Genomic DNA, 12,681 nt, shown 5'->3' with positions numbered 1-12,681 from the left:
TGAAGTCTGCAAATACGATCATCCAAACATTAGGGATGTTTATTGAAGGGTAAGATATTACATACGGACAAGATGTGCTAAAGAAAACTTGTCGGGGGAATATATGGAAGAGTGAAATGATGGCAAGTGGAAAGGGGGAAGCCAATCCTGGAAGACTAATTAAGAAAGAAAGTTTGGATGTTATTTTAGGAGCAATTGATAGGTCAACTTGGTTTTTGTTACTAGAAAAAAGTCAGAGGCCAAGTGAGAGAACTAGAAAGTAGGGGGGATCATTAAGAGACTCGTCAGTCCAATACACCACACTTGGATGATTTGAGAAGCTACTGTAGTTTTGGAGCAGACCTTTGATACGATCGATTAATATTAAAAGATTAATGTACTAACCATGTATAGGAGTGAACACAGAGAGATAAGTTAGTCAAGCAATAAAGTACACATGTATAGAGATTTAAGAGATATAAATGAAGGAAATGTTGAAAAATTAATTGACAGGGCAAGATAACTTACTGGGTGAAGCCCAAAGCTAAACTCCAGATGTCAAGCTGTGAGAATGATGGAATTGTTAACTGAAATATCGCAGTCCAGAGCAGTCTTTTCTTCAGAGAAGAACTCATTTTCTGTTACATGAGTTTGGTTTGCAGAGAGTAGAGCCGTTGGCTAGGGATGTCCATCAGGCAGATGGGAATGTGCCTCTGAATTTCAACACTTGCACAGCTGGTGCTGTTTTTTAGAGACAAGGTCATGTGCAGGTAAAATCAGAGACCACAGGAATAAAGGATATTTGCAGTACCTAACAAAATTTCTGGCACATTCCTATACCAATACAAGCTTATTGAATTAAAACAAACCTTTAGTAGCCGGGATATTCTGGGATGGAAGTCATGGAAACCCATTACAAATTTATGTAAGCACAATGCTGAGTTGATGGTCTCTTGTAGAGGGATAATCCAGGTACAGGCCTCTCTTTCGGCATCACTGGGTCCATCTAGTTACATGGCTAAAAATTTCTATCAGCTTTGCTTTGTACTGTGTCAATGTTTTATTGTCCAGGTGCGTCCTGTGCACATTTTACCAACTTCGACCGCCCCCCCCCGCCCCCCACCCACTGCCGACAGAAAGCAGGCTCCCCTGGTTTACTCCTCTCTTGTTATCCCCTAAGCGCCAGAATTACTTTGCTTGGAATGACTTTGAATAGTCTACCATCACTGAACCAGGGACTGCTCAACTGGGATCTGCACTAAGCAGGCTCAGCACTAGAACCAAGTGTAGTGGTGACCAGAATACACCTCAGTAGACACATGCAGGGTGGTAAGAAGAGGTCACATTTAACGAAAAAGCAGGGCCCTTTTGCCCTAAGAAAAGATTGTGGATGCCCGAAAGGGCCCTACTGGTGATGTACCTAAGTGCTCCTCAGCTATCTAAAAGGTTTTAACCCATCAGCTGCTCCAGGGGAGAAAGGTGTAGGAGTCAGCTTCTGTAAATATTACTCAAACACACAAACAAACCCCAAAACAACAAGAAAACCCTCACCACCTTCAAACCGATGCTGACGAACAGCAACTCCCAACTACAGGGCAGAGCTGTCTGTGAGGTCCCGAGACTAACTCTTTAGGTGAATAGAAAACCCCGACTTTCTCCTGCGGAGCTGCTGGTGGTTTCAAACTTCTGACCTAGTCCGACGCACAACAATAATTGTGCCACAAGGTCTTGGGCACCTTTGGGAGGCGTCCTTGATTTTAGGTGCCCTCAAATTGGTTTTAAATCATAGTAGCCCCATGTGAATCAAAATGAACTACTGCCAAGTCCTATGCCATCCCCACAAGTTGTTGGTATGTTTGAGCCCCTTGGTACAACCACCGTGTCAAATCGGTTCACTGAGGATCTTCCTCTGTTCACTAATTGTGCACTTTATCATGAATGACGTCCTTCCCCAAGAATGGATTCTTCTTGATCACAAGTCCAAAGTACATCAAGTGACCCTAAGTACAACAGAACAAAATGCTGCCTGGTCCTGTGTCATCCTCACAATTACCCTTCGCTTCTAGCCTGTTGGTGGAGCCACTAAGTCAATCCATCTTGTCCTGGACCTTTATCCTATTCCTGCTTCTTTGTTTTACCAAACAGCACACCCTTTTCCAGGGACTGATGTCTTCTGAGAACCTGTCCAAAGTGCGCGAGACAAGGTCTTGCCATCGTTGCTTCTCAGGAGCGTTCTGGCTGTACTTCTTCCAAGACAGTTTTCTTTGTTCTTTTGACAATCTGTGGTCCAATTTTTCATCAGTTGTCAGTCTTCCTGATTCATTGTCCACCTTACATATACATTTAAGGGACTTGAAAACAGCATGACTCGGGGCAGACATGTCTTAGTCCTCACAGTGACACGTTTGTTGTTAAACAATCCAAAGAGGACTTTTGCAGAAGATACAAAATATTTATACAATGCCCAATTAAAAATAATTTGATTTCTTGACTGCCCCTTTTATGGGTTTGTGAAATTGGATTCTTAACAGCTGTGATCTTTCCATAATTATCATTATATTGATTATTGATGTGATTGTAAAGATTTTTGCTTTCTTTATGTTGAAGCGTAATCCACACTAAAGGCTGTAGTTCTGGATCCTCATTAGTAAGTGCATTGTATTTTCCTCACTTTCTGCTAGCAAATTTCTCTTATATGTAGGTAGTTAATGAGTCTTCCTCCAATCCTGATTTCACTTTGTTCTTCATATGAATAAGTTGTCGGGTTATTTGATCAACAAAGAGATTGAATAAATCTGATGAAAGGGCACAACTCTCACACACACATTTCCTGCTTCCCATATTATGTAGTATCCTTGTATTCTTTTTTAATGACTGACTTTGGGTCTATTCTGCAACTTCTGAATGAGCATAGTTAAGTATTCTAGAATCCTCACTGTTCACAGATTTATTTAACTTGTTATGATAGACCTTATTGAATGCCTTTGTATAGTCAGTTGAACATAGGTTAAAATCTTTCTGATAATCGGTGCTGTCAGCCACGATGTGTTCGACATCAGCAGTGTTCAATGTTGCTTGTGAGCCATGATGTGTTTGACATCAGCAATGATATGCATTATTCCAGGCCCTCTTCTGAAACCCGTCTGAACCTCTAGCAGTCCCTGCAAATGTCATGCTGCCATTTTAAAAAATTATCATCAGCAACATTTTCTTTCAATGTGATATTAATTATATTTTTTACAATTTCCACATTTTGTTGGATAACTTTTCTTTAGAATGGGTATGAATATGGATCATTTCCAGTCGGTTGGCCAGGTAGCTAACGTCTAACTTTCTTGGCATAGACAAATAAGTTCCACCAGCGTTGCGTCCATTTATTTCAACCATTTCTGTTGGTATTCTGTAAGTTCCTGGATCCCTTCTTTTCACCATTGATTTCCATGCAGCTCAGCTCTCTGCCTTCAGATTTCTACCTACTGAAATAGTTGAAGATTGACCTAGTCTTATTGGTACAGTGACTTTGTATTCTCCTTCTGTCTTTCATGCTTCCGCCCTTGCTTGATAGTTTTCCTACAGAGTCTTTCCATATTGTAATTTGAGGCTTAACGTTTTTGCTTTAGTTGTTTTGGCTCAAGCAGTTTTGTGTTCTGTAGGGTTGCTTTGGGTGGAAATCAACCTGAAAGCACTGAGCTCTGTAGGTAATTTAATGTATTCGAGTAGAGGGATGCTGACAATGAATATTGGTGAAAAACATTGAAAATCCTATGGTCTATCAAAAGTACAAACGAATCTGTCTTAGAAGAAGTATAGCCAAATGCTCCTTAGAAGACAGGATAGTGAGATTCGTCTCTTCTCCTTTGGACTGGGGACACTGGTCTTTGGAAAAGGACATCATGCTTGGTAAAGTGTTGGGACAGTGACAAAGAGGCAGACCATCGAAGGATATCGATGGACTCGGTGGCTGCAACAATGGACTGAAACATAAGAACGCCTGTGAGGATGACCTAGGACCGGGCGGTGTGTCGTCTTGCTGTAAAGAGGGTCATTAAGAGTCCACAATGACTGGACCGCATCTAAGAACACCAATAGTAGATGGGTGAGACAGACACTTGTGTGTACCTGGGTCACGTGATTGGGGGGTAACCTGACAGATCTTGACAACAAGGGTCATGACTATTATCATAAATCTGCCAGTGATTTTCTGCTTTGGGCTCTGGAAATCCATGCATCTGTGACCCTTTCTCCAAGAAAGCCTCTTCACATATCAAGGAAGAGGCATTCTCTTGGCTTTAGCCAGATCCTGACTCTCAAGCCTGAGCCTCGCACGTAAGTGTTTCATATTTTGTTTATTCCTTCTGATTTTAATAATTTCTATGTTTTTGGTTTCATTCTTCATTTTATAGCTTTAGGACTACAATGCTCAGTGTTGACATTTTGTAGGCACAGTTGTCCATGCAAACAGTAAAATTTCCCATATGTGTGTCGGTACCTGAGTGTATTTATCTTTCTGCACACACAAACATGCATGAGCATGCTTCAAAAAGGCCATCAAACAAAGGAATTCAAAGGTAATGGCATTTTCCCATGACATTTTTGAAGGCCTTTAATGTGCACCCATCCAAATATATATGTACATATATGTCCTCATGCATAACCAAAATATCTGCACTTATCAAACACTTCAGTGAGAATGATGTGTGCATGCCATTTCATGGCGAGAATAACCACTCATCGAGAAAGAAGAAAATGTTTCAGAATTGATTGTGGTGATAATTATACAAGTCTTAACATGCCTGGACGACTGAATTATATGTGTGAATTATGTATCAATGAAACTGTTATGTAAAGAATAACCTTTATCTAAAGACCAAAGTTTACGAATTGTTGCTAAGGGCGGGAGAAGAGCGGCAATGAGCAGTCAGTTCTTGAGAGGCACTCAGTATCGGGTCGGGGCGATCGAAACACATGGAAATGGACTGTGGAGCTAGTTGCACAACACGATGAAGAGAATTAACATTATTCAACTGCACAGCGAGAGCCACTGGAATGGCAAGTGCTTTGCTAAAGTATAACCTCCTAGCAGATTTATCTAAAATACATATTTCCTCTTAACATCCACATGCACACCAGCAGCAGTGAGCATTGCCATTACAGTGTGCTAAGCAATTTACACGGATTTTCTCCTTTCCCCCCTAGCGCATCCCTGTGACTGGTGTCATTAGTCTGATTTTACGTGCGTGGGAGCTGAGCGCTCATTGGAACCTTCTGGTTTTTAGAGATGGACATTTTTACCGAAGTCCACTGCCACATCGCTCTTCTGTGGCCTCAATCTGTAGGTGTTTCCATTCAGTTTGTAATTGCCTAGGGGCACTGACTAATTTTTTTCTCCTGAAAAGAGGTTCGTAGCTCAAATAAGGTTAGGATCTATAATTAGATGAAGGGCACCATACTGAATTATCACTATTACCCTTTTGAAAATTTGCGAGCCTGCGGTTCATTTCCTTGGATGATTTCGCTCGTGCTGTACATTCTTTCCCTTCTTTCTCTCTTTACTTCGTCTTATACATTTGTGCCATACTGATGATATTTTATTGGAGATGTACTATTTTGGATTTTAGAGAGGGATTCATGGACAATGAAATTGAAATATAATAGAATCGTCTGTTTAAATCCCCTTGTATGAGTATACAAAGTGTGTATATATATGTTTGAGAATAATGCTACTGACTGGCAAATATAGTGACTTTGGAAATATACCCTGCAAAAATGCAGGTGCTGAAATGCAGCTTGCTCCAATGTTCTGCTGAAATGTTTGTCTCTACAGGGAGTATTACTTTCCTGGTTTGTACCACAAGAAATCAATTCTGCTCATGGAGATTATTGATGATTAAGAGCAATACCATGTCTGAAACTCAGTCTGATATGATTATACTTACATCTGCAAGTACTGATACTTTTTTGGTTCCTTAGAAATTATATGAATTAAAAAATAATTTAGGTGAGACAGCCATATGAAAAAAGGTTTGATTATATATATTTTAAACATTTTATTAGGGGCTCATACAACTCTTATCACAATCCATACATATACATACATCAATTGTATAAAGCACATCTGCACATTCCCTGCCCCAATCATTCTCAAAGCACTTGCTCTCCACTTAAGCCCTTTGCATCAGGTCCTCTTTTTTTCCCCCTTCCCTCCCCGCTCCCCCCTTCCTCATGTGCCCTTGGTAATTTACACATTGTTATTTTGTCATATCTTGCCCTATCCGGAATCTCCCTTCTCCCCCTTCTCTGCTGTCCCTCTCCCAGGGAGGAGGTCACATGTGGATCCTTGTAATCAGTTCCTCCTTTCCAACCCACTCACCCTCTACTCTCACATATTTAGAAAATAAATTTCATGAACTACTGTCGTATATGAGACAAGATTGCTTTGTGTCTGTTTCCTGTTTGATACGAGCCATGCTGTTCTTTCCTTAATACTCTGCAGTTTACAGAGTACGCTGTAGCTCTCGTTAGCAAGAAGTGGCAAAAGTACCACAGCAAATTTCCATGGGACCAGTGTATTCTCACCTCTTTTCACAGGGAACATGTAAACTTCCTTTTTTTGATCTCCCAATGGAAGATATAACCAAAACAAATGCTGAGTACTTTGAAATTGCTGGCGGACCATGCGTTTGATATACACTGTTTTATACATACGTTGTTTTGGTATTGCTGTTTTCAATGGATCATCAAATTTCCCACAGAATTAAGAAATGTTTTAATCTTTTTGCCAATGTAATTTAGATCATTCGCATTTGTAACACAATGGGACTCTGAGATATTCTGGGACTAGAATCAAATATCTGCCTTTCTCCAGAATATTCTATCAGGGATATTATGAAGCAATTGCTAGCAAAAGATAACACATTTCATCCTTTTGCCATCTTTTCTTTCCTAAAACTGGACCCACGACATAGTGGACATAATAAATAGACTTTCAACACTTCCAGGCCTGACCCGTATGAATCATTGACCAGGGCCAGCATTTACATAAGCAAGAGACCTTCCCAGGCACAGGGCCATTTCCAGTCTTGCTGAGGCTTTTCTCACTCACACTGGGTCAAGATCAAGTTTTGTTTTCTTTGTTTTCGGTCCAGTGGAAACAATATTTGGGGAATATGTTCCACGGTCGCTTTTTTTCATAGAGTATGACAACGCTTTTTATTCTCACTGTTCTTTAGAGCAATGGTTATACATTTAATTGCCTCCTGGGCTTGGCAGGGACAAGAAATGAGGGAAGGTAGGAATGTGCCAAATCGATCCTTTGTTTCAAGGGATCAGCAAGCAGTCCTCTCCAGCAGAGCGTGGATATGTGGCAGTTGTGGATCCTGTTGGAATATCCATCAGTTCGACATGGTCGACATGGACCCGCCGAGGAGATTGGTTGCATGGCCTTCATTATACAGCCCATCGCCTACCTGGTCCTCAGCTATCGATGCATGGTCCCTCCCCCTAAACTTCTTACTTAAACTTTGGGGTTGCTGTTAACCATTTGATTGCTTGCATGTAGATCATTCTTCAAAAGAGCTGTGACCAGAGCGGGCAATCTTGGTTAGCTAAGCAAGGCTGTCTGGTGTAAAGAAAGATTCAGGGAACGGGACCCACATATTTCAAAACACTCTTAGGATTTCTTCTTTTTTTAATAAGTGAAATTCATATTTTATGTGAAATATTCCAACTTCTATGTTATAAACCAAGTCAAAGTAAGAATATTGAACACATTTCAAATCTGTGGCTCATATGTGACCCGAAGGCCAACCATCTGCAAGTTCTAGGATTATGTATGCCTTACCTGACATCTTTACCAAAACTAATTCTTCTTCTTCTTTTTTTAATGTGCCCTAGGCATGAAACAGCTCTGGCCATGATCTGGGCATCAAGCTAGGATGAACAAAGGGCTGCCAGTCTGCTCTGCCCCTGACCAATGTAAGAGCACCACCACCAATCAGGGGTCTCTTTGCCCATAGCCAGGGGTTCCAAAACTAATTCTTGAGAGGGAGCACTGGCGGTATCGTGGTTTTGCATTGCACAGCTAACCGCATAGTTGGCAGTTCGAAACCATCAGCCACTCCTTGGGAGAAGGACTTAGACTTCTACTCCCATAAACAGTTACACTCCCAGAAAGCCACAAGGGGGTCACTCCGTGTGGCATCAACTCAACGGCATTGGGTTTAGGGTTTGTGTTTTGAGGGTTGTTCTGACCAGCAGATCTTCCAATTTGCTCAGTAATGGCAGGCTCTGTGTTCAGCCCGAATCTCTGCTCCCGCGTCTGTCCGCTTTCCTTTCTTCACCTATGTTCATTTCCTTACAGGGTTGCAGAGAAAATTCTTGAATTACAGAGAGAGGAGTTCACAGAGGCAAGAGTTCAGCATTTGGGATTCTAATCTTGTTACCAATTTCGCCAGGATGTCCGGAATTTTACCTCTTCCTGAGACAAAATATTTTAGATGCGACTTCTAGTAGTCATTTGTTTTCTTCCTGATATTCTGTTCTAAAAAGCATGCCCAATTCACTGTAAGACTCAGCCCTGTATTATTAATATCGCTTGGAGCTTAAGATACACCTTTTACTCGCCAGTCTTGTAGGTGCAGCCCCTCTACTTTATTGGTATCAACTTATTTCATTCCCTTATTCTAAGCTTTTGATTGCTTTTCAAGACCCTCTATTCTGTTTTATGGTCTCGCTCAAGACATGTAACAAACCAGTCTAGGAAGGTCCGGGGATTTTGAACTCCACAGGATTTCTTAAGTTTATTTTCTTTCGTATTGCTCTTTCTGCCTCATTTAGAGACGTGCTTCATGGATACACACCTAGTCTTTCAGATTTTACTCTCACTGATATGCATGTAACCATAACTATAAAATCAGAAAAAAATCAACATTTATGAGACTGACCAAAATATACCGATATCAACTAAATCCACTGCCATTGAGTCACATCCGACATATAGTGACCCTAGAGGATCTCTGAGATTTACAGATAGCCCCTCTCTTTCCTGTAGAGCAGCTGGTGTGTTTGAACCATCCATCTTGCGTTTCAAAATCTAATGCTCAGCTGACGGTGCCATGAGGGCTCCTTTAGAAAGAAATCGTAAGGAAGAAGAGATTCTTGCTGTTTGCCATATTCATGCAGTTCAAGGGGATATATTTTTCTTACCCAAAAGCAAGTTTGCCTAAGGCTTATTTGAAAAGGTAGATTCGTGATTCTTTTACTAGGATAGCCCCTCGCTATTGCAAAGGCAGGAATATCATCTATCTTACTCCTAACTTATGAAAGAACATTATCACTGTTTCTAGAATGAGGAAGGCACTAACCTAGTAAAACCACGTGGTAGCATGGCAAGCAAAGAGGTAAAGAATTCTGGAAGGCTTAAGGCCTTACCTGTTGAAGTCCCCTTTCAGAATGTCATGTCTCTTGGGATCTTTGTCAAAAAATGTGTTCCCACTAATGTGTTATTACCTGGATCAGTGAACTTGAACAATAGCCCCAAAGAGATTAGCAAGGGGAATGGAAATTCCGTGCTTTGAAAAATCTGCTTCGGAATACCAAATTCTAGAATGTTCAAATTTATTTGCATTTAACCACCTCATTTGTCATACTGATTCATTTTGCTTTCACAGAAAGTGGAATATTCTCAATAACTTGTGCAACCCCATTTTGGTGTCTTCTTTACCTGTCTGCGTGAGATTGGGAAGAGAAACCACAAAGGCCAAGATAGTCTTGAACATGGGCTATCTCATGAGCCTACGTCAACCCCGTTTTTTTTATGTTATCTGTTTATTAAAAAGAACTCTTTTAAGATGATTCAAAACAATATTCATTGTGATGAGTGTTGAGAAAGTTATTTCCCTCTACATAAAAAAATGCAGATAGGAACATTATGAAAACAATCAGGACAAGTACCATGAAAAAAACTGGTCCTTCCGATGAAATAAAGGTGGCCATGGGGACAATGTGAGGCTCTGTCAATTATTGGGGGCCAGCATGAGCAAAGACTTGGGTCCACGTCAAAAAAATTACTCCACACAGTCAAACCCAAGAGCCAGCTGGAGCTGGGTCCCCACTGAGGTCACTGGTATCGATTTAAGAAGGGGGACCCCCCCTATTCACCATTAGCATAGCCCAACATTTACCAGATGGGCAGCACCCCAAGAGGCCCAGGGCTGTCTTTAACATATAAGTTTTAAAAAGAGGACTTAAATAGCAGTGGCAGTGCCCGCCTGCCCCCTGCAAATGCAATGGGTGAGGTTCCAGTGAGCAATCGTTTTTCTTCACTACTTAGCCACCTGACTTAATTCTCTCTTATAGAATAACTACACTTGCCGACCCTTTGAAAGACCAGGACACTAATGCTACAAGTTATGTCTCTGAGAAGCAATTCCTTCATATTGCAATGGCTCAGCTCAGCCAGGACCACATCTGTCTGTATGTGTGTGTGTGTGTGTGTGTGTGTGTGTGTGTGTGTGTGTGTGTGTGTGTGTTGGGGGGAGGGGCGCAGGGAGAATCAAGGTCAATGTCACTTTCAGAACAACCCACTGTTCACAGCAGAGTGTGTTCAGGCCAAAAGCTTAGAAAGGACCACTAGCCTAGAACCTGGGGATGCCCAAGGCCTCTGCTCCACTCATGGGAAGCCCAGGGGGATGGGCCTGGGGCTAGCAGCCCGAAATCACCTGGACAGGAGCCAGGCCAGCGTCCCGACATGATCAGCCCATGACTACAAGGGTGTGAGGCAGATGCAGGCCTAGAAGCGGAGGGCTCTCTGCTTGTTTAACAAGGAGACCAGATGTGTGGAGAGCCAGATCTTGGGCAGGAAATGCCAAGTGGTTCATGCTTTCCTCACAGGGGGCTGCTCTTAGCCCAGACTGATTACAGAAGCAGGGGGGATGGGGAGGTGTGTGCTGAGGGGAGCCAGTTTTGGTTTGTTTTTCTTAAAAGATACCTATGACATCAAAGGGGAAGCAGCCAAACCTCAAGGCCAGCATCACTGGAAACATGAGTTCAAGGACAGGCGGTCTACAGTCCTGCTACAAAAATAGCACTACAAAAATTGCTGCAAAAATGCTCTCTGGTTCAAGCAAATGAACATCTTCTCTTCAAGCTCATGATTGACAAGAGGGCTTGTGTGATTATAAAAACTGGGACCAAACACTCTGCCATCGAGGTGATGCCCACTCGCAGCAACCCTACAGGATAGGGTGGGGCTGCCCCAAGACTAGAATGCCTTGTCTCTCTCCCAAGCAGACTATAGTAGGCCTTGAGATATACACAGGTGGGGTTACCTACTCGGGGAGGGATACAGTCATAATCAATAACTTACAATTGACAGTCTGTTAGTTTTGCTTCGGGTTCCTGAACCCTTGCAAAATTAGACATCGACAAACACTTTCAAGTTTGCTCCAGGTCTCTTGTCCTGGCCCTGCGGTGAGAGCCTGCCGCCCCTGGGGCCCAGAGTGACACTCTCAATGCCGTGGGGAAGCCGCCAGCCTGGCCTGAGCCTGTCTCTGCCTCCCTCCACTGTCCCCATTTCTTACCAGGTCTCAGCAGCTTCAGTCAAGGATAAGTCCGACGGGGTCCTTCCTGCTGAAAGCAAGACCACCACACAGACCACAGTCAGAATCTCACCCCACACCTTCTCTGAGGCCCAAGGTTATACAGGGAAATTCTGGCCCTCGGCCTGAATCCTATCCCCAAAGCTGATGAAGGAAGTCTGAGACAAGTTCTTCCACCTAAAGCAGAACTATGAACATTCTGATAGCAGATCCTCCTAAGTCCAAGCAGGATGAAGATCACCTGAAGCTGGTCTTACCACCATGAATCACCTGTCCCAACCCAACAGAACAAGGTCACCTCCGGGGGACTATGGAGTCAGTCAGCCAAGCCAAAATCTCAGCATCCAAATGTGGGCCAGCAGCTCACCTGTCCCATGAAACAGACACACCGTTCAAAGATCCACAATCTGCACTCCATTCTAAGCAAGCCCTACAGATTTGAACTCATGGGCTTGTGGGTAAATTTTTCTTTTCTCTTTACTGTTGTTGATGGGTCTCTTTACTATTGTGCTGATGGTTTCCGAACCCTTCTTCAAAGATATTCGAAGGTTATGTCCAGTAAGTTGGCTGGATACACTCCAGGCAGATGAACTACCAAACCAAAACCTACTGCTCTTAAATCAGCTCCAACTCATAACAACCCTAAACAGTGGCTTAAACTGTCCCATAGGGTTTCCAAAGCTGCAGCTTCTTGGAAGCAGACAGCCAGATCTCTCCCTTACGATGTGGCTAGTGCTCTCGTTCTCCGATGCCCACTCTCAGGTGTCCAGTGTTAGGATTCCCTGCTCACAACACTACCTCACAGCATCTATAAAACATAAAATTAATCCCATAAGGCCTGCATTTTTAATTTTAGGAATTTTTTTATTCTTTACTGTCATAATTATCCATATATATTACATATATATATGTTATGAAAATGTCATGCTTTGCATTATAGGGTTAAAAAGGAGAGATGTATATGACTTATATCAGAGCCCACTTATGATGGAGTTATCAGAATAAAATCCTATCAGAAGGCAAGAACTTCCTGTCATGATATGTGTATGCATGGAAATTAAATGTGGTATGTGGGTGAGGAGCTAGTACTGATACCACATGTGAG

General features: G+C 42.3%; 1 protein-coding gene and 1 non-coding gene across 3 annotated transcripts in view; one reads left to right on the top strand and one right to left on the bottom strand.

The window, feature by feature from the left end:
- Positions 1–12,681, top strand: part of PRKG1 (protein kinase cGMP-dependent 1) — a 1,325,949-nt gene that overhangs the window by 323,160 nt on the left and 990,108 nt on the right. The window lies entirely within an intron of this gene.
- On the bottom strand, positions 7,860–8,003 carry LOC142430121 (small nucleolar RNA SNORA48). Its single transcript, XR_012780592.1, has one exon. It is a non-coding gene; the product is annotated as a small nucleolar RNA SNORA48 (small nucleolar RNA).

Source organism: Tenrec ecaudatus, chromosome 16 (genome assembly GCF_050624435.1).
Source record: "Tenrec ecaudatus isolate mTenEca1 chromosome 16, mTenEca1.hap1, whole genome shotgun sequence".
NCBI classification, from domain to species: Eukaryota; Metazoa; Chordata; class Mammalia; order Afrosoricida; family Tenrecidae; genus Tenrec; species Tenrec ecaudatus.
The sequence above is the reverse complement of the archived record's forward strand: the minus strand, read 5'-3'. Positions and strand labels throughout refer to the sequence as shown.